Source organism: Euprymna scolopes, chromosome 19, assembly GCF_053919585.1.
Source record: "Euprymna scolopes isolate OS-2025 chromosome 19, ASM5391958v1, whole genome shotgun sequence".
NCBI classification, from domain to species: domain Eukaryota; kingdom Metazoa; phylum Mollusca; class Cephalopoda; order Sepiida; family Sepiolidae; genus Euprymna; species Euprymna scolopes.
Window position 1 is genome coordinate 91,075,644 of NC_136500.1, and position 23,856 is coordinate 91,099,499.

At 35.9% G+C, this 23,856-nt stretch overlaps 1 protein-coding gene across 3 annotated transcripts in view; it reads right to left on the bottom strand.

Moving 5' to 3' along the window:
• Positions 1-23,856, bottom strand: part of LOC145239830 (uncharacterized) — a 110,441-nt gene that overhangs the window by 38,466 nt on the left and 48,119 nt on the right. Inside the window, exon 1 of one of the 3 annotated variants that reach the window (XM_080103369.1) lies at positions 11,175-11,307. The exons of 1 other annotated variant lie outside the window; for it this stretch is intronic. The gene's annotated coding sequence lies outside the window, so the exon portion shown is untranslated. Of the gene's footprint in view, positions 1-11,038; positions 11,308-23,856 lie in introns of those variants that run through there. One more of the 3 variants, XM_080103367.1, reaches the window with a different exon arrangement.

The window sequence follows — 23,856 nt, forward strand, 5'->3', positions numbered from 1 at the left end:
TCAGAAAAAGAAAAAGATGTAAAGAGGGATAAAAATAAAAATATAAATACATAATGCGGTGTAGTAAGATACGTCATTGGATGCTGTTTCGTGCAGAGATCAGCTTTTCCAAAAAAATAAAAGAAAAAAGAAAAACGTATTACACCATTAGAAAAAGCAGCGGCAGTGAATGTTGTTTTACATATCGACCTTCGATTGGATTTTAAAAATAAGCTTAAATGAGCAGTTTCTTTCAACTAAGAAATATTCACTTACTCAAACGCTGTGTTTTTCTTACATTATTATTTTTTTCTTTCACAGACCGTTATTCGGAAAAGATCAACTGCACACAACACATTTTGCAGAGGCTCTCGGCAATAGCACACACATGAAGCTACTAAACACTTTCTCACTGGCAAAACAAGCACACACACACCTACATGCTTGTCCTAATTAAACACACTATAATACACGAATAAACTAATCGCCCATGCATGAAGTATTGTTGTCACATCTCGGTTGGTGAACCAACCACAAGCCCCTCCTCCTAAGACAGGATCTAAAAAGAGTCTCTAATCTAATAAGTTGCTCACTATTTACCAAGCCTCAACCTGTGTCTCATCGCCACAATGTTGCATCCCTGTGCTTATTTTAGAAGTACTCTAATAGAATGTGCTCCAATGAACTTAGCTGCACTAGTGTATCCTTGACGTAATTATTCCCGTTCGACTCGACAATCAGCAAAATCCCAACCCTTTCACTGTAAAAGTCCTGAGCTGCTGGAAGGATTTCTACTCTTTTTCTTTCCTTGAACTGTTAGCTTTTCAAATTTCCTCCCTGCTCTCTGTTTCTTTGGCTGTACCAACACGGATAAAATTTAAATGTAATATGAGCAGTTACAAATATCTCGCTGCATATTTTCTCAGTCGTGATGCCTCTGTATGTATGGTCCTTAATTTACAGTAGCCTCTTACATCTCAGTGACAAATGTGCATTGTTTCGGACAAATGTCCCGAACCCACTCGGGAATGCTTCTCACATCGTGATATTGGTAGACATCACCCTAAACTCCAAACCCGAAGTTGAAGAACCATCACTCAAAAGTAACAATGTATTTCAAGCCATCAGATCACATCAGAGATTCTCCATGAAGTAGTATCTCTTCCTGTGGAGCAGTGTACAAAAGAGGCTAGTAAATGGCTCAAAGCAACAATTGACGCACATGTTCCCACACAAAAATTTTATGCAAACCCCATTCTCTTCAATGATTTACCTCTGTGCAGCTGCCATTCTACAGATTTATCCGATACAAGCCCAATGCGAATAGGCAAAACTATGTAGAAGCTAGAAATAACTATAAAAGTGAAATAGAAGCAGTCAAGAAAAGGCATACCGAAATCACTAATAAACGCATAGAGTAAAAGAAATTAGGAACACGATTTCTGGAAAATTTATAACAGTGTAGTAAATAATGGGCAATCAACAATTCCTCCACTACCCAACGACCATGAGGTTGTTTGCACGGCAACTGAGAAGGCTAACCTGCATTCCCGGCAGATCGCTTCTAACTCCAGTTTAGAATCAGCCCTTCTCATGTTCGTGATAAAAAAACACCTGGACATCTCAAAGGCGTGTTGGCATGATCTCATCAATGCTATACTATTTTAAAAATGTTTTAATGTGGTTGCCCAGTTCTTTCCAAATTCTTCAACAAATGCCTTCCCAAATCTTGTTTTCCTGACTGCTGGAAAATTACTGTGGTACCAGTTTTCAAGAGTTTTGGTGGAGGAACTGACCCATTGCCCAATAGTATCAGTCTTTTCTTCGCCAAAATCTTAGAGTCCGTAATCATGCACTAGTCTACCACCTCAGATACCAAACTTCTTTCCGACCGACAGTATGAATCTAAGTAGACATGGCCAAAAAGTGAAAGAAAAACAAAGTTGTTTTTTTTTTTTTGTTAAACGAATTTAAATCTATTAAAATTCATTATTCTCGAGCAACTTTTTTTCCAGAAAAATAAAAGTCTGAATTTTATCATATGAAAATTTTTTCTATTTTTGATAGAATTTTAAATTTTAAAACATCACACAATTCACCACCATTTTTGTCTTGATCGCTTAAACATTAAAATATTTTTTTTTTTAAGATTTTAATAAAATAATTATATTAATAAGATTTAGGATGATCTGCTATAAGAATATGCAAAAATATATAAGTACCTGAATTTCAAATAATTTCAGCTTTTTATATTACTCTATAGATTTGCATAGCAAAATTAATATAAAAAAAACAAATTTAATGATAGTTTAAAATTAAGTATGAAGGCCTGGAGGGGACTAAAACTATACTTAGCCATGTATTTTTAACATTTGATTTGACGATTAAGTGAAGGGTTTAATTCTTTTTGTTGCCTACATAACCCCCAAAGTTAAGCAACAACGAGGCTGGCCAGTACCAGATGGGTGACCGTTTTGGGAATGCTAGGCGTCATATGTGTTAAAAACAAGTTCTGCATCTTCTATCACAGTTGGGCCACTATAGGTGAATAAACAAGAAATAGCTGAAAGAAGTTATCGTATATTTAGCAAAATGCGCAATTATTTATCGATTTTTTTCTTTTTTGGTATCGATTCTTTAAAGTATATACTATTAATGGTATATTAGCAATAATGGGCTCACTAAAAGAAAATTATTAATTTATTTTTTAAAGATTTAATAGTGTTTGTCGCAAAAATACTGAAAATATAATTTTTTGCTAATCTAAAAGATAAGTATTATTAACATATTCAACGAATTTCTCACTTCAAAACACTGAAAAATAAAACACATTCAAAATTCGGATTTTCAACCTTAAAAAAATAACAGCACACATGTCAGATTTCTTTTATCTACAATCCTCAAACTCCCCACAATATAATATATTTTGCTCAATTTCGGCTACCGTAAGCTGGGGTGACTCTGGCCACCCGGGTTGACTTTGAGCCATTAATAAAAATAAAGATAATAATGCGTAAATAATACATGATCTCTGCATTTTTAAACATAATTTCTAGGTTCTATACGATTTCACAATTTTACAGACACATTGCGGTGCAGCAGCACACATTTCCTGCGGAGATATCTTCAACTTAAAATGGCTGCTTGACTGCATTATTTTCTCTGCTGAAATGTATATATTCAAACTTCTGTGAGTACAAAGAATATTTTTCATTGATTTGTTAAGATTTGGTTATATTAATCAGTAAGAAGGATAAACACTATGAAAATAAGTTAATATGATAAAACACACTATTAGTGAGATTTAGGGATGGCCAAAGTCACCCCACAGTGTGTGGGCATGTGTGAGGTGAATTTGGCCACCCTAGTTCTGCATAAAATTTAAAATTGGATATTTTATTTTGACAAGATATTTAATCTTTTAGCTTTTACTTGCATCTTAAAAATGACAATAGTGTTCATATAATGATAAGTTCTGTGTTTCAGCCAGAAAAATACCAAGATCATATCGGCCATTACAAGGTTGGGAGACGCTACAACTCAACAAGAAGGGTGTTCGGTATCCAGGCAGAATTTTGAACAGTACAAAAAATTCTACAAGCCTTATACTAGCAGGAACAGTGACAAGACAAACACGGCTATTGAACGTTGTGTACAAAGCAAAACTTCTCTGGTAAGCATGGACTGAAAGTAGGCCAGACAAAGTTTGCTATAATCGTTCCAAATCTGTATGGTTCGGCATATCACTTTCAAAGATTGGTTTGACACTCTTGGTGGCACTTCGATTCTGCATGAAGCTCCAACGAAAAAGTGGCCCTCATTTGTGACAACTTGTCACCACACTTGAGTTAAGACATTCTAAGGCAATGTTAAGAGAATGACAGTCAATTCATTTGCCTTCCACAAAATGCAACATGCCTTTCACAAATGCCATCTGATCTGTCAGAGTCAATCAGTGAGGTCTTTATTTCAGAGCTCAAAAGACTTTGATATGGAGTAAAATTTGGAACAACCAACGCCAAGTGAAAAAACTGGAAATTGCTCCAGGAAAGAGAATTTCAACAAGGCCTGTAGCAACACCAGGGAATAGCAGAGATGCTGCTCTAGATGTCCCCTATGACAGCAAGTCTCCCTCCCGAGGTCCTTTGGGGGTCAAAACAGTGCCAGCTCCAAGTTCTATAGCAGCAGGTCCAATATCTGAGATGGTTGCTTCCTCTTCAAATGCTGGCATAGATTACCAGTCATACAGAGTCAAGCGAAGACAAATGGACACCATCCAGGAATGCTAAACCAAAAAAACAGACAAAACGTTTTCAACATTTGTGAGTGAAAATGGCTGGTATCAGTATATATTGTGTCAAATTTGTGCAGAATCAATAAAGCTTGTGGTTTGTTAATAAATATCAAGTTATGGAGAGTTCTGGTCATTTCAAAATATATACTAAAATCAATGTATACACTTGTTTTAATGTTGGATAGACAAAGTCACCCCATGCCGGAGTGACTTTGGCCACCTAGAATATCTGCGAACAATTACTAAGCATGTAATATTTCACAAAATGCCCTTTGTTCTACGTATTCCTGTCCACTTTCTTTATAATTCAACACCAGCAAAAAATTTGTGTGTAACTTATTTAAAAAGATTACAAGCATGTTGTGCCTAATTTGGACCAAAGTCATCCCAGATTACAGTAATTATTTTAAGGATATTTGTGCCGACGAATATAGAAGGTGGGGTGCAGTAAATATATATATATATATATATATATATATATATATATATATATATATATATATATATCGATTATGAAAAAAAGTGCACTATTATAAAGGTCATCCTTCACTTAATAATCAGTGGAAATTTCGTATTGATAATTACTTGAATTTTGGTACATTTTTAAAGAGAGACTGTCAAAAAATATGTACTCCTTTCATTTTGGTCATGTCTAAATTTAAGCAAGCCCATTTTACTGCAGATGACCTAACTGTAATCTCTGAACATATAGATCATGAACTGAATAAAGTAGGGGAGGTTAGAGCAATGACACTAGATATATCTTAAGGCCTTTGACAGGTTTTGGCATGAACCGCCTTCTCACAGAAATTAAATCATGTGGTATTGAATCCTTCTTAGACAAGAGAAAAGTGCAGGTTGTCCTTGATGGTAGAAGCAACATAATATAAATGCGGTTGCGGTACAGGGATCGATATTTGGACCCTTATTACTCCTGATATTCATGACCTCCCTGAGAAAATAGTCTTTGATATGGATATATTTGCTAGTGACATCACGCTCTATAGCAGATACAAAAGGGGAAAACAAATGAACACATATCTAAGGCAATGGCTGAAACCTTAGAGGAAGACCTTCAGTTTGTAGTATAATGGGGATGTAAATGTATGGTAACATACAATGTTACAAAAACTAAGCTTCTTGCGTTTAATAATTACAAGAAACTTTTCAACGACTAATTGCCATGAAAGCTCTTCATTCAAGCTCGTCGGCTTAACATTCACGGACAACATGAACTGAACAAATACATTGAAGACATTGCTAAGGCTTCTGTGAAGAAGGCGGGTTCTCTCTACAGTGCTAGAAAATTATTCACACCTGAGAATATCATATATCTCTACAAAGCTGCTATTCACCAATGCATGGAGTAGTGTTTCCACATCTGGGCTGGTGCATCTGCCACTAGTCTTTAGCTCTTAGAGTTCAGAGAACATGTCTACAATCTAATGTCTCACACTATCAACCAAACTCTAACCCCTGTCTCATCGCCGAAATTTTTTATCCCTATGCCTATTTTACATATATTTTAATGGAATATTCTATGATGAGCTGGAAGCACTCCAGACGTACCTTTTTGACGTAAATATCCTCGGCTAACCTGACAAGCAGTGAAGTCCCACCCCTACACTGTAAAGATCCTTTGATCCCTGACGACCTTATATTCAAATAGCTCCTTTCCTAAAACTTAAACTTTGGAATTTCCTCTCAATTCCCTGCTTCCTTGACTGTACTGACATGCAGAAGTCCAAATGCAATGTTAAAAGACATTTCAGTTCTTAACTATATAGTGTCCCTGTAGATTTGGTTTTAAATAGTAGCCACTTACATCCAAGTGGCAGTGTGCCTTGTTATTGGGTGAGAAACAGTTAAAAAGATTAAATGTCGGGAGGAAAAAGAGAGAGAGAGAGAGAGAGAGAGAGAGAGAGAGAGAGTTAAAAAATAAAAAAGAGGAAAATGAACAGCAAAAAAAAAATAAATAAATAACACAAGAAAAAGAAATGTTATAAAGATAAATATATGGTGTGTATGAGGGGGATGTAAGGTCACTGGTCGCTATTCAGCGTAAAGGTAAGTTTTTCAGAAAAAAGAAAATTATGACTCCATATTTTCATTCTTAACTTCCTACGCTATAACAACAACAACCATAACGGGTGGGGGATGAGGATGTACCCGACGGTTGATTTAGAAAAAACAAGTGAAAGACAGTTTCTTTTTATTGCCACAACAAAGCAATCAGCCGATTTTGAAGGAAATCTGGCTATGACATCAAACGAAATGAACACACAAAGACTCATTATTACCGCGGAGAGAGACTCGATACTCTGGTGGCGAACAATATGGAGAAGCGATAAACACATTAAACCGAGACATTAAAATAAAAAAAAACGTGCATTAATAGGTTATAATTCGTGTGAAAAACGAGAATATACCAAATTATATCTTAATACATAGTTATGCTTATCTGCAGACATGGCACGCAGCACCCTCAACCCCGCGTTTCCGGTACATTATTAGCAAGCAGTGCTTATCTGCATGGGTTCTTCGGCTTTAAGGTGCTCATTAATGTATATTTAAGCGATGTTAAATAAACAAATTTGAAGTACAGCTTTACTAATTGATATAATTAATTGTTTTCGCGTCCGTATGTTTGTTAGCAACACTAGGAATATTATTTATTTTTACTATTGAGTCATCAAAGACAAGAGCAACTCGAGACTAGAGGCTGACGAGACAGAATGATTCTCAGCCAAAAGATGAGGAACACTATGAGAGTAATAATATTGGTCAATGGTATTCATTACTTATGGGTCGATTTATGATAAAAATTTGTTGACATTAGATTTAAGGATAACCAAGTTGTAATCAGGAAGGAAGCAGTTCCACCGGAAATCCTGGCAAAGAAATTCTGTCCATCAAAGTTCCATATGATGTTAGGTGCATGGAGAGAGAAAGGAATTTTTTAATTGCGAATAAAAGATATGTTCCTGTAGAAAATGATTTCCAAGGAGGAACTAAAGATTGGAGCTCAGTCATAAAAATAACGCTAGAACAGAAAGAGAAACGTCTCTTCTATGAGAAAGGGGTTGTATGAAACAGAAGAGATTTCCACTAGATTGCGAAATCGATTTTATACTCTGCCAAGATAAAAATGGATAGTCTACGCGATACCTCATTTATTCTAATGCGATGAAAAATCGTGAATCAATAAATATTCGTGTTTTTAGTTACATCTATTTAATATTATGCTTGTAATCTTGAGAACGACCTTAAAATGTGCATATATGCTGAAATAATCGCTAGAAAGAATGGCGTCTGTATACAAACGGAAGAGAAGTAATGATTTCAGCAAATATAAGCATTGCAAGCGTGATATTCTTAAGAATACAAGCGTAACACTAAATAGATTTTAACTCGAAATAGTTCCCCATTTACTAATAACTAGTGGGGTGCCCGGTGTTGTCCAGGTGTTTGGAGGTGTCAAAGAAAAAAAGTTTTGGTAGGGAGGTAGGCTCGAACCGAAGCCTTGATGTGAAGGTAATGGAAAAGAAAGTGTGATAAAACCTGACATCTCACCGCTCGGCCATGCTGGGACAGAAACTGAAAAGCGTTTTAATTTAATGATTAAACAGTTAAGTGACAGGTGCGTGAATTTAATGAGATCAAACATCACACGACTTAACTTTGGCTGCAAACCAGTTTTCCCAAACATGTTGGGGAAAACCAACTCTCCATAAAAAGTGGAGTGTCTAAATGAATAGCAACTGTCTGATATGACGGGGGGGGGGGTCCCCCTGCATTGATTAAACCTCATTGCTTTCTGGACGCCTCGGCACAAAAGGCCAAGAACTAGACTTCGCTTTCACAGTTTCACTTTTTATACGGAAAAGCCAAAGAAACACGTGGAGAGTAAAAAATATTGTGAAAATAGCGTGTAAAAAATATATATATTTATATATATTATATTCTTGGTTCGTTCAAAATCGATAAAACCATATTTCTACATTAACAATTTAATAGAAATTTTCAGAAAACCTATCTGTAAAGTTAAGGAATGTTTTCATATTATTAAAATAATTTAACACTGCGAATTATAAAAATATTAAATAAAAAAAAATATTTTTTGTAACTGCGAGAGTGCCCGCCATTTCATTTTCGGTAGAAATGAGCCTTTCACTTGCATCACGCGTTGACGACTTTCGAATTACAACATTTTACTATCTACTTAATAGTAGCCAACGTAAGTACGTGAGAAATTCATGTTTAGTAACTTTTTCCTTTTCTTATTCTTAAAGAATAAAACTTTTTTATTAATGAAAAGAGTTAAGCCAACGTAAATAAATAAATGTTTGTGCACGTGACAAATTATCAATTAATGGTTTAGTTACTTTTTATTATTATTATTTATGAAAAGAGTTAAGCCAACGTAAATAATGTTTGTAAAAGTGCGAAAGGCAACGTAAGTAAATAAATAAAAAAAAAATGTTACGTGTGCATGCGTTAGCCTTGACTGAGGGGGGACTAAGGGAACGACTATTTAAAAATTCTGCGGGTCGCCATGGAACTCAACGCCCAAGGAGTACCAAAAATAGTTTTCATGAAATGAAGAAATTACTTTTTCGACAAGTGGGTGATCACTTTCCCATGTAAATTTAACTTAAAATGAGCACCCACTTTCTGGTCACCTGAGGAAGGGGCAATTATTTTCGTGTTTATTGGCTTAAAGGTTTTTGACAAGGCAGTTTGGTATGCGAGTGCATATTTAACAGCCTTCGTTTATGCTCGCGCGTAGTGTAAACAAAGGCTACGGCTGTGAAATGCAAAATAGTCCCAGAGTTCAGGGGTATTACCATGCAAAAGAAATCAAACAAAAACCTTTTTAGCCAAGAAACACGCAAAAAAAAAAAAAAATATTAAAAAATGGCATCCATTTTTTTTCTATCGAATTCATTTGCTATTTTTATTGAAAACTATTTTCCCCCAGATTTTTGGTAAAAATTTTCCATTTAGGGCCGTACGTCTCACGTTCGTATATAGCAATTTTTTTTTTTTTTTTTTTTTGTAGATTTCGGTGTGCTAAAAACGAATCTGCAAACCGTTTCCGTCGCAAAAAAAAAAATAGTTTTTATGATATGAAGAAATTACTTTTTCGAAAAGTGGGCGATCACTTTTCCGTGTAAATTTAACTTAAAATAAGCACCCACTTTCTAGCTACCTAAGAGAGGGTTTTTTTCTCCCATGTTTATTGGCTAAACAGCTTTCGTTTATGCTCGCGCATAGCGTAAACGAAGTCTACGGCTGTGAAATGGAAAATAGTTCAGGGGTTATTACCATGCAAACAAAAAAAAATTTAAGCTAAGAAACACACAGAAAAATGCCACTCTCTCACGTGGCCAGAAAGTGGGTGCTCATTCTGAGTTAAATTTACATTGAAAAGTAATCACCCACTTTTCGAAAAAGTAATTTATTCATATCATGAAAACTTTCTTTTTGCGACGGTAACAGTTTGCGGATTGCACACCGAAATCTACAATAAAATATCCTAGTGACATATGGCCGAGTGGTCCTAGACGTTGTATCAAAGTTTACAGTTACCAAAAGGTGCTGAGTTCAATCCTGAACGAAGACAGTGAAAAGTAACATTCAAAACAGAGAATCAGCAACTATGTCCCAGAGCCTAGCTGGAGTCCGAACACGGTACCCCCGTAATAATAATAAAGGGTTGGGTTCGAGACTCCTAACAAACGGTTCCCCACTTCAAATCAAAACACCTGATGAAGGCCGGGGGGGGGGGAACGGCCGAAACGTTGTGACTATAACAACCAAGATGAGGAAGTCAGTCCGACAATCTCAATAAATGTAAGACAGCGTTTAAAAGAAACAAGAAAAACTGTGCGACCAGCAGAAGAAAGAACTAATAAAATTTCGAAAATAAATAGGTACTAGACGTTTTAGGCCGTTAAAAACTGGTAAAAGTTATAGACCATTAGCTTAAAATGAGTGATTCATTTGATTGATGGTTGAATATGGATAAATCTATGCTCGTTTTTGGCATTGAATACTAATTGCTATAAATCGCTTACTGTGCATCATCGACCGGATACCATAATATATAATCAAGTAGTTTTTTTGTTTTTTTTATATAATAACAGATTTGCTGTTTTTTTTTCTTTCTTTCTTTTACTGATAAATGAAGGCCGAAATCATTTTAATATTCTTCAAATTTTGTTTCTAATTTTTATAAAAATGACCATTCTTAAAAAAAAAAAAAAAAATTTCATTGTGTGAAAATTTTATTTTTGGAAAAATAAAATGAAAACAAATTCACATTATGTTTATAAATTAGTGTTTGGTTTTAAAATCGTACGTTCCGGTTGTCTTTCCGACATTATCAAAAACAGGCTTGAAATGAAAGTCAGTTGTCTGCCCTTAATTCTTTCATGGACGCTGCTTTTTCTCCGCACTGACACGGAATATAATTTGATTTTCTTGAAATAAATAAATAAATAAAAATACAAATAATAAAAAAAAATAAATAAATAAAACTACTTAAATTACGTGATTTTTAGAATATTTTATCTTCATTCCATGACTGGTAAGTACATCATACAGACTTTTCTGTATTTTCTTTAGTTTTAAATTGTCACCTAAGTGCCAATCTAAATAAGCACCCAACATTTTAGTCAGGCTCAGTAGTTTCCGATAAAAAGATGAAACAGACAGACAGACGGAGAGAAATATAATTTAAAAACTGACAGTGTTACTTACTTGTTTTAGCCTCGATTAGAATCCAAAGAATAAGGAAAACTTAGGCTACCACAACTTTAATTTAAGTTTTAAACCAAATAAAAAGAAAAAAAACTACACAAGAAGTTGCGAATCATAAGAAAACAAACCCCCTCACCTCCGCCACGTCCGACCAGTCATCTCTCTAACCAATACGGCCTCATTGAAACACACCCAGGCATTTCCTCTGTGCTTCCATCCCATCAGGGAATGTTTTACCGGTGAGAAGAATTTACCGCCGTGCCTATTATAAACAAGATGCGCCCGTCCAATCAGCGCGGTTAGTAACGTTTAAATGCTGTTTTAAACTTAAACGTCACAGCAAACGGATTGAGCTTTTCTACAGAAATGTGTAGTCATATTTAAACGTTAAAAGCAGAAAACATTTAGAAATTAACGGGAGAAGAAGAGAAAAGTGAAAAAGGAAAGAGTAAAAGAACAGAAAAGAATAGAACAAACAACAAAAAATAAGAGAAAAAGATATAGACAAAACGAACAAAAAAAAAATGGAAAAGCAAGCAAAACAAGAGAAAAAAGAGGGAATAGAAAAAATAAAAAATAAAGGGGAAAATAAAGAAAGCTCAACAAGAAGGAAATGGGGAAAAATGCAAAAGATAAAGTAAATAAAGCAAGAATAAAAAGGAAAATAGAAAAAATGGAAACAGAACAAAAAGAAAAAAGAGGGATAAAGGAAGTAAATGAGGAAAAGAGAAAAGAGATAAAAGACAAAAAATGAAAAGGGAAAAAAGAAAAAGAAAAAGAGGAAAAGAAAAAAGAGGAAAAGAGGAAAGGGAAAAGAGGAAAAGAGGAAAAGAAAGAGAAAAAGAGGAAAAGAAAGAGAAAAAGAGGAAAAGAGGAAAAAAAGAGAAAAAGAGGAAAAAAGAGAAAAAAATGGAGAAAAAGAGAAAAAAATGGAGAAAAAGAGAAAAAATGGAGAAAAAGAGGAAAAGAAAGAAAAAAATGGACAAAGAAAAAAATGGACAAAGAAAAAAATGGACAAAGAAAAAGGAGAAAAAGAAAAAACATTTGGTGTTTAATTTTAGAACAATAAAGTCAACTATTTCACTAAAGACAAAATATTTTCTAAAGCAATTGTTCATTTGAAACTTATCTCTTGCAGTTATCTCTGCGTTGTTTATGCCGTACGCACTTTGGCCCGACTGAAATGTCCGTATATAGCAGGGTTTCCCAAAAGTGGGCGGTGGAAATATACGGGGAAGAGTGGGGACGATGAAGATGGAAAAGGGGCCAGTAAAACCATGGCCCTCTGTAATAATATGAAGACATTACGAAGGTAGTGGGACCCCCACCCCAACTGAATTCTTCTTCTCTCCCTGCTCTTACTAGGCGAGAATTAGCACATAATTGTTTTTCTTTTGACAAAAATAAAGACTAAGTCAAAAACACGCAAGAAAGACGCAAGATTAGAACAGAACAACGTAAGATTTGTTGATGCAAAGGTGGTCTTGTTTTTTTTTTTTTTTTACATTTTCACCCCAAACAAGGCACATTGCCACTTTGGTGTAGGGGGCTACTATCAGGGGCAACAACTACTGGGACACTATGTAGGGATTTGGGCAGCAAGATGTCTGTTCACGTTGCACTTGAACTTCTGCACGTCAGTACTGTTGTGGAAGCAGGGACCTGGAATGGAATTCCAAAGTCTAGCGGTTCTGGGGAAGAAAGTACTGGATTAGAAAGATCTTTTACATCTAGGGATCTCTACAGTGTGTGGGTGTAATTTTGCAGCCTGTTGGGTCTGTTGAGGGTGTTCACGTCGTGGGGGCACAAGTGCTTGCAGTTCGTTTGAGCATTTACCATTAAAATACTTGTAGAACAGGCAGAGGGATGCAACGTTTCGTCGATGGGACAGAGGCTGAAGCTTAGATGCCAGTTCAGAGCCTATCAGATTTGCGACTCTTTTGAACCTTGTCAAGGAGCGAGAGACTAGTAGCCGATGCACCAGTCCAAATGTGACAGCAATACTCCACACATGGGCGAATGGTTGCCTTATAGAGGTACAGGATACTTTCGGGTGTTAGTAGTTTTCTAGCACAGTAGAGAGAACCCACCTTCCTCGCAGCGGCTCTGGCAATGCCCTCGATGTAATTGTTCCAACTCATGTTTCCTGTGAACATTAGGCCAAGGAGCTTGAAAGACGTACTCTCAGATAAAGAGTCGTTGGCCATTGCTATAGGTGGTAGAGAAGGTTTCTTGTAATTATTGAATGAAACTAGTTTGGTCTTGGCGGCATTGAACGTGACCATCCATTTTTATCCCCATTCCACTACAGATTGGAGGTCATCCTCTAGTGTTTCTGCCATTTCTTTAGATATGTGTTCATTTGTTTTCCTGTTGTACCTGTTATAGAGTTTGGTGTCATCAGCATATATACCCATCTCAGAGGAAATTTTGTCGGGGAGGTCATTTATGAATATCAGGAACAGTAGAGGTCCAAGGATAGACCCCTAGGGCACTCCCGCATTTATATCATATTGTTTAGATGTACGACCGTCGAGGACAACCTGGATTTTTCTCTTATCTAAGAAAGATTTAATTATGTTAAGTATTCTACCAGTGATACCGTATGATCTAATTTTCCTGAGGAGACCCTCATGCCATACTCTGTCAAAAGCCTTAGATATATCTAGAGATACTGCTCGGCCCAGTGAATGGTATATACGTTCAGAGATTACAGTTAGGATGTCTGCTGTGGAACGGGCTTGTTTAAATCCATATTGTTGGTCAGTCAGAAGTTTAGCATCTGTAAGGTGATGGTCTCAAATATTTTGGCAAAAAGTGGGAGGAGGCTAATGGGGCGATAATTTACTGGGTCAGTTCTTTCGCAGAATTCTTGAATACTGGTACAACAGAAGCAGTTTTCCAACAGCCCGGAAAGCAAGATTCATTAAGGCATTTGTTGTAGAGTTTGGAGAGAACTAGAGCTACTTCGGCTGAGCACTTTTTTAATAGCACAGCTGGGATGAGATCGGGTCCACATGCCTTTGAAGCGTCAAGGTTTTTTATGATAGCATGCACCTGCGTGGCGTCTGTTCGCATAGGAAAGTCAGGTAGGGGGTGGTTGGAAGGGTCCAGTGTGGAGTTTGAGGCAAACCGACTGGCAAGCATGTTAGCCTTTTCGGTTGCTGAGCAAACAACCTCGTGATTGTTGGTTAGTGGGGGAATTGTTGATTGCCCATTATTTAATACACTGTTGTAGATTTTCCAGAAGTTACGAGTTCCTAGTTTTTGTGCTTCGATGCGTTTTTTAGTGGTTTCCGTAAATTCTCTCTTAGCTGTCGCTATTTCTTTCTTAACGTTACTTCTAGCTTCTATGTACTTCTATCTGTTTGAACTAGACTTACGTCGGTTAAATCTGCGGTATGCATGCTGCCTTTGAGCAATGGCAGTTGCGTAAGTAGAAGTAAACCATTGGGGAGAGTAGGGCTTCCTATAAAATTTTCGCATGGGAACATGCGCTTCGATTGCAGTTTTAAACCATTCAGTGGTCTCATTTGCGCACTGTTCAGCAGGAAGAGAAAAAATATTTCCCCATGGGGCATCTCTGATAAGATCTCTAATGGCTTCCCAGTCAGCCTTTTTATAATATCTCGTTGTTTTGAGCACTGGCTCTTCAGTTTTGGCTCTAGAGTTTAGGGTGATTTCAACCATTATCACTGTATGATCAGCGTTCCCAAGTGGGCTGTCGGCATTCGTTATACAATGAACTGTGGTCAAAAACAGATCTAAAAGTGATGCGTGTTCTTCCTGGTCAGGGAAACGGGTTGGAAAAGTAACAATTTGTGATAAGGAGTGAGATATAGAGAAGCTATGAGTTGTGCTGCCCGCTGCATCTGTGTAAGTAGAGAATCCAAGCCAGTTTTTGTGATGGACATTAAAATCACCAAATACATGTACTTGTGCGCTAGTGTCAAGGGAGAGTGCTGTGCCTATGCTGTCAGAGACTTTGTTTATTATGGTGCAGTCTTGGGTCGAGGGAGAGCGGTAGAGAAAGTAAAAGTAGCTAATGTTGTGTTGTATGATTAGTCTGAAGCACATAAGTGCTTGATCATCCGATTCTAGGTTTGTTTCTCTAGTCAAGGGAAGGGTATTACAAATGTAAACTCCAAGTCCGTGCATGTGTCCGTCAGAGTCCTTACAACAGAGTGGGAGATATCCAGGCATGTTAAAGTAGTTAGAGGGGATGGAGGAGTGTAGGTTAGTCTCACTTAGCACTAAGATATCCAGGGTATTTGTTAGGAGAAATGCTTTAACATCAGCTAAATTAGTTCTAAGCCCACGGATATTTGTGAATGCAAGCCTCAAGGGAGGAGGCAAGTTGGATTTGTTTGACCCTAAGCCTGGTTTAAGCTTATTTTTAGATTTTACTGTCATATTTTTTAACGAGTTTCAGTTAGGTATGGGGGAGCTGAACAGGAGGTTATGCAGAGTACCACACATGCATCACAAGTAGACCATCAGCTGACCTTTCTTCAACTAGGACTGTGGCATCAGGAAAGCCCACCGGGGGGTGAGTGCAGGGTCGCTTTCCATGCGGGACATGGCACTACAAACATCCCAATATTATACAACTGTTGATGGAGCAGCCACTTTAAGCGCTACCAAAGAGTTAGGGCCCCTGTACTACCAGTCGGAAACAGCAGCCAGTAACTGTCAATCTGGTACCCTCAACCCATCAGAGGAAGGTCAACCCAATCTAATTGTTCAGGCATATATGGTACTCAATCACTTCCAAGTGCCCAGTTTTAGGGGTGGGGTGTATCGGGAGTGGGGAAATGGCGTTCATTGCCCTAGACAAGAAACAAGATCTACCACTGGGTGTTTCTGTCGAATCACTGTGATAGTGTCTCTGCACCTGACTAATAGGCAAAGAAGGAGTATGGATCCGGGCGATAGACAGAACCTATCTACTCCTTAAGCAAATTAGGTTTGCAGACCAGTAATTTGTTTGAGTCACCAGCTCTAGGAAGGTTGTCATCCAAGACTGAAGAGGCCTCCCTCCCCTTTGGTTTAATTTCAGAGTTTTCCTTCTCCTAGACGGATGATCTGGGAAGATCTACTGGGTCCGTCAGCACTGAGAGGGTTTACTTCGCACCTTGGTTCTAATCCAGGTATTTCTGTGACCCCGCGTGGTTAGTTAATGTTACTGGGTTAGTTTGTAGAGGTTATATATCTGCTGAATAGTTACACTCCTCAAAGTGATTTAGGGACATTGCTATTTCATTGTTACTAGATAAAGGGGGTGAGTAGAGCTCATGCAGTGTAAGCAACTATGAGTGTAAGAAGGCTTGTTAGAAAGGAGATAATGTGGTTTGAGGCTTTCCCTTTATATATATATTTTTTTATTTTATTCATGTTAGCTTAGGTCTAGGATAACATTAAAGTGAGAGTAGGTGTTAAGAATTGAACTATGAGTTGTGCCCAATCTATATTTTAGATGTCAGGAGGGTTTGAGATGCGAGTGCAATATAGTACGGATAAAACAGTAAGTTTTGAGTCATGCGTAATTAGGTAAATAGATATATGGGCAAGTTTTTAGTAGATGCGAATAAAGTTGAAGGTACAAAGTATGTTTCTATTATTGAGGGAAGATAATTTCAGCTTTCAAGTAAGAGCCATGGACATTTAGCATATCAGGGAACATTGGTTCAGTTTCGTATAAATCGTTGCAAAGCTATCTAGGAGGAGACATAGTTATGTAATGCAGTGCGCTTTGCTTCCGAGTACATACTTTGGCTGTTAAATACCTAACTGGAATAGGAATGAACTCTAATTCCGGCTTCCAAGTCAGAGCTTATTTACCTCTTCTTTAAAAGGTTAGACACAAGGTTAGTCCAGGTCTTGAAAAGTCAGCACACTCTGGCCTACAAAATTGCCTGAGCAGCTCCGTCGGCATTCCTTTATATTGGCGCCTTAAGTGATTGCCAATAAACTAGCCAATACTCAAAGAGGTAAAGTTTGCAAAAGTGGATCGAACAGAGCCATACCCCAGCTCGACTTGGACCGAGTGTCGATGACGTATCATCGAGTGGTATAAACAACACCTACTCAAACTGTGCTAGATAACAGAATTGAAAGAATGTTTGTTGGTTTCTTTATTGCCGTGATGTAAACAGGACATGCCACACGCCAACCAGATCGGACAGAAAACGTTGACATAAGATAAGATAAGCTAAGCTATTGTATTGTAGCTCTTGCAAGTCATCGGTCGTGCCATATTCAAGAGAATTGTTACGAAGTTGAAGTGGTTTGTTATTTGTGTGAATCAAAAAATCTTTTTCTTTATATCGAAATAAAATGAATGGCATAGACGTACAGCATAAAATACCACAAACGAGAAAACTCGCATCGAAATAAATCGATTCTATATTTGTTCAAACGTCTTAGTTGTAATATGCATGTACATTCGTGCAGTTCCCAGTAGTTCGATATCACGATAGCATTTCTTTTTGTCATTTTGTGAATTATTTTGAATACAAAAATTATCACATTTCTTGTTAATTATAATGTTACTACGGTTTTTTTTTCCAGACAGGGGAAAGGAAAATAGGTTAGATAAAAAGAAAAGTAAATTGGCATCCGACTAAAAGTTATTTTATCACAATTATGAATTTTATTTTGTCTTCAATGCTGCAGATATGACCTTAAACTATACCCGATGGACCCCTTTTATCATACCAGACATAAAAAGGAATAGGCGCAAAAAACAAAAACAAAAAAAAAAAACGATTTTTTTTTAGAATTATTAAATACTGGTGGGACCCGTGGAAATTCCACAGCGAAATCTTTCATATGCAATATTTTGCTGCTGAGCATTCTGTGGATGTTCTGCGTGAATGAAGATCCTGCGATATTATTGTAGCCCTTTTGTTAAAGTATTTATCTAAGGAATTTGGTTAATTTAGTGTCAGAATATATCTGGTTTTTACGGTTTGTCTCCAATATCCTTATAGGAGTCTGTAACATTTTCATTGTATGGACGCCTGGCGCGAATGGAAGCCCCACGATGTCATACCATCTTTAGGCAAAACAGATACTACTCTTGGATCATAGCTAGAAGACCAAGAAGGTATATATTTCAGCTTCACGTCCGGCCCAAAAGCGACATCATTTTTATTTTATTTATTTATTTATTCTTTTACATTGCATCTCTGATGATCTGGAAATCCTATTTATTAAAAAGGAAGATGATATACTACGAACGTTAAATTAGCGTCTCTATATACTAATTTAATGTTTGTAGTATGTTATCACCCACTATCCTCGTTTTTAAAGAATAGGATCTCCCGAATAATTTATAATCTGGAAACCGTGACACACGTACGTATGTTAAAGGTACTACGATATTAATATATAGATTCTTTTATCTTTACTTCTATAAAAATTCAAGTTAGAGTTTTTTTCAACGGCATATCAACCTTACCAATATAAATTATAGTTTTGTGCGCACGGCTCGGTAAGATAAGAAACAGTTTGCTTAAAAACAAACTTATGCTTCGTTCTGTGATGTAATGTACCAGTTTGTGCAACATCAAGTCTGTGCGTCTACAATATTAGAAAAAAGGACAATGCTTCGTGCAATGTATCATTATAATGATGCACAAGTTATAAAAATAGACGAGGTGTATACAAAATATGGATAAAAAAATGTTACGTGAGCAAACTCGGACACACAAATTTGTAGATTATGTTGTAAGAATCAGTAACGACAATGAATATTGTTATTATGTATCGACTCTTTATTGAACAAAAGCTTAAGTCAGTAGTTTCATTAAACCAATCACACAGTTCTGAAATCTCGCACGTACTATAAACATCTTTATTTCTTTTTTCGCATTTTTCTCACACACGTGGGTACATCGTTAAAAGCTGGCTGAAAGTCCTCGACGGACGCAGCAAGAGATTTTCACGAACTATAAAGCATAACGCCATCATCATATGGACGCTGCCAACCGATCTCTCACATACAAGTCGTAAATGATCTCATTAACAAAATAGACACACTAATGCACACACATCTTCATGTTAAGTCCATTCATACACACGTAAAAGTACGAATCACCAGCTGAAATGAACATGCTGATTTAATTTCTTCTTAAATCATAAACAACTGTTTCACGCAGAACGTTCCATTTACGCCACATATATTGTTAATACTAAATTAATATATTTCGCCTATTTGAATCTAATATCAAAACAATGTGTACACAGTAAGAAAAAGAAGGCGATATTATGGAATTAAAGATGTTTTCGAGGTAACAGAGTTCATAATTACAGTATATTACATACTAGCAGTTCAGCCTGGATTTGCTCGGGCCCTATGTACTGTTCATAACTTTATGTGCATATGTGTGTATATATATATATATATATATATATATATATATATATATATATATATGTGTGTATACTAAAAAGTTTGACTCCTGTCCAGGTAACCTACATCTAAAATTTCAAGTGTTTAGACCCAAAATTGGCGGAGGAGTTTTGTAGAATCTGCAAAGGTCAACTCTTTCAACTTTGACCTCTTGGCAGCCAAATTTTTGCCCCAAAACTGATCAAGTAACTTGCTGCATGTTTGAATACTCTATGTAAAATTTCATATGTTAAGACCCAAAATTGACCGAATAGTTTGCTAGAGATCGCAGATGTCAATTGTTTTTTAAAACTTTGACCCCTTAACATTTATTGTTTTGGGCTCAAATCAAATTAAAATGCTTGATCCATCTCCAAGTAACCTACATCGAAAACTTCAAGTGTTTAGACCCAAACTTGGTGAAGGAGTTTGGTAGAGTTTCAAAGGTCAAATAGTTGAACTTTGGCACCTTAACAAATTTCTGCCCGAAAACCGATTAAAAAGTTTTTCCCAAATCTCAATACCCCTTAAATCTTGAGTCTGTAGACTGATTATTGACAGAGTAGTTTGGTAGGGAACTGTGCTCACACACACAATTTTACTTTTATAGATATATAGATTTAGTGTATTTACCTAGCGTTGAACTGTTCATTTTTTTTTTCGTTTTTCTTTAAACTATGCACTCTATTTGTGAGTGAGGTGCTATAAAATAACTTATTTTTGTTTTCAATGAGCTTTTAAAAGCTAAATGTAATTATTATGGTATCACCTAAATATTAATAGGTGAGCGTGTGTTATTTTGTGTGTCACACCTATATACCAGTAACTGTTGTTTAATTATTATGAACTTCGATTTCTTGTAATAAATAATTTTACGAAGAAGTTTTTGTTTTAGTTTCGGTTATAGCTGAAAAAAGTCGTCAATTTTTTAAACTTTGACCCCTATTATGACCCCTTAAAATGTATTGTTTTTGGCTCAAATCAAGTTATTCAGTTAGATCCATGTCCAAGGAACCTATATCTAAAATTTCAAGTGTTTAGACCAAAAATTGTTGGAGGAGTTTGGTAGAGTTCTCAAAAGTCAAATCGTTGAACTTTGACCCCTTAATCGCCAAATTTCTGGCCGAAATCCAGTCACATCGATTTTCCTAAATCTCAGTACCCTGTATATCAAATTTTGAGTCTGTAGACTAAAAGTTGACAGAGTTATTGCGTAGGGAAATGTACACACACACACACTTTTATTGATATATATTTCATAAGTTTTGATTTCGGTTTCGATTCAAGCTGATGCATCCAAGTTATATGGATATGTTTTATTTTTGAAATCGTGACTTTAGAATATATAAAAATCGATAGAGAATCGACTATTATAATATATACGAAATCTACATAAATTAAAATATTAATTTAAGCGTATTTTACGACGACCGGGCTATACCAGGCGTCCCTGCTAGCTTAGATAAATACTTTTGCAGTTTTAACAATAGCTACAATAATATCAGAACGTCTCCGTTTACGCTGAACATCTACAGAATACCAACATCAATATATTACATATGAATGAGTCCCCTGTGGAATTTCCACAGGTCCCGCTAGTTTGTTCATTAAATTATTAATTGAATCAAACTGTTACAAAACTATAAATTTGTTATTGTCATGGGAAAAACTGCTCTAGGTTCATGGTAGTAGTTCTATAAACTGCCTCTGGTTGCCGTCACAGATTCCCAGACTTCGTCACACATATCCGAGTAATCTTTATACACTGCTCATGCATATCTATTTGTTGACCCTGTCATTTATCGATTGCGTTGATATTTAGTGTATACTTTCACTTGGTTATTAGGTCTTGGATTTTGATCATATTTATTATTATTTTCCGTATACCATCTTACGTTTACCTTAGACAAACTGTCTATACAAAAGTAAATATATATATAAATGTAAATTCTATTGTTTCTTTATCATCATCTTTTTATCGTTATTTCGCCTTCGTGTATGTGTACAGGAAAGAACACACAAAATGGTGACCGCATGTATAGGAAAAATACTGAATATGTGTTAAAGCCGTAAAAAACACGAATATAAAATATACGTATGTTTAAAAAAAATGAAATGTTTGCATTACGTAGACGAGATAAAAACTAACGCACATGCGTGAAGTGGTCTCATAATTTTATTAATGTAGATTCGCATAGCCATCAAGAATGGTAATATTGTTTCTGTTAATTTTTTTCAAATGGTTTTTCATGCTATTGATGTTAGGAAAACGCCGTCTGGTGTGCATGAAATTGACACATTCCACCGGGAAGTGTTTAACAGTGTTCCGACATAATTATCTGAACAATCTCCCTTCAGGTATATTCTCTTAGGCTACACACTTTCTTGTGTCGGACTTAAGAAAACTTATCCTACCCATTTGTAGAAAAACTCAGAATTCCCAACTCCTAAAATATATTTCTTCTCGGTTACGTTTTCTAATAATATTCATAACGTAACATTTCTTTATCCATTGCTTACACTCGGGTTTCTATCCACGACCCTGATAACACGTGTTCTTTCTTATCGTATTTTGGACATTAATGTATTCCTTCATTAATACGTATGCATATTGTATATTATATTGTATATTATCTTGTATTATATTGTATATTATATTATATTGTATATTATATATTGTATATTATATTGTATTTTGTATATCGTATATTATATATTATATTGTATACTGTATATTATATTGTATACTGTATATTATATTGTATATCATATTATATGCCAAATTCTTCGTATTCACCTTTACGTTCATCTTTTACAAACTGCTTATATGTGTATCTATATGTAGCTGTATATAAATCCGTTTCTTCACTAATGACCTTTTCTTTTTCTTCCGATGTACGCGCGTGTTATCCACAATAACACAACGTTTAAAATGGCAACCATTTATGCAGGAAGAACATACCCGAACACATTAAAATCAAAACAGGTCAAATACAAGATATTCATAGCTTTTCAAAGTATAAGGCTTTGCACACTACATGCTCTTGGTGATCCTCTTAGGATCAACGAATATGTCAGTTTGAAGTGGCCTACGTGTAATAGTGACATTAATGCTACTTTTTTCTTCTTCTAGATATTCCGACGCCTGGCTTATCATTCTATCAAATTTTTATGGAGGGCACAGCTGGGTTTTTATATTGCAATTCCAGAGTTCTTGCGAACTTTATTAGGTGGATTCGTTGGTTTTAGCTATCAGTTAAGAGTATAGTATTTAGTTCATTTTATTAGGTGACCTAAAATTATTTTCACTGCAGATCCAACCCAATCACTGCCTTTTATTTACACCGTAGCTAGAGGTCTAGCATAAGGAAAAATCTTCTTGATGTGAATTAGAATTCAGTTTGTCTAATAGCAAAAAATTGCTGAGTTTCTAAGTTTTTAAGACTAGTAGTATTTAGTGTGAGTCTGGCATGATGTTTTTCTATGCTCTTAGTGTAATGTTGTGACCCTTTGGCTGTGATCATAGCCTAGTATCTATGTTAATTGGCAAGCATGGCCAAAACATTATTATTATTATTATTATTATTATTATTAATGTATTCGAGCGACGGTGGGTTGCTGGATCGATTATTATGATTAGAAAAATAAACAATTAGATTGGGAAAAAGTGATTGACAGCTGAAATAATAATATCGCTACAAAAGGAATGTGAAAATAGAAAATAGATGTAAACATGCTTTTGGTTTGCATAAAAAGTAACTAGATTGAGGTTACATCAGCTGTTGGTCTGAGACACGTAATGAGATGTAGATTTGGGGAGATTCTAGTCAGTCGTTAGCTGCACATCAGAGAGAATGGACGACTAAAAAAGGGGAGTTAGTCTCTCCATGACGCAGGGAGCGGCGTTTCCTCAGGCAGCCAAGATGTAAAGACATTGCAATCTTTGAAGATGTCAGCTGAAATCATGGGAATAAATGTGTTGCGTTATTTGCATCTGTTAAAAAGAACTGTTCATCTACAACGGTTTTGATACGTCCACGTAAATTGTTTCCGGTTAGAATTGTTGCATAAATTTTAAAATATATACACTAGACGATCAACTAAATGACGATCAACTAAATGACGATGAACGACGTATATACATAAACGCATTTACACGTACATGAATATACAGATAAAATATAAACCCCACTATTCAACATGTACGTCGTTATGGAACATATTCATATACACATTACACAACAGACCCCTTTTTAGGGTCCCATAATATAATATACCCCCTTTTTGGTGCCGTATATAACATTAGTTTATGTTAGGAAATTAATCACAGGATGAAAAGTTATCGGGAGTAAAAAAAAAAAAAAAAAAGCCATAGCAGGAAAACGTTAGGAAATAATTCACAAAAATAGAAAAGCGATCGGAA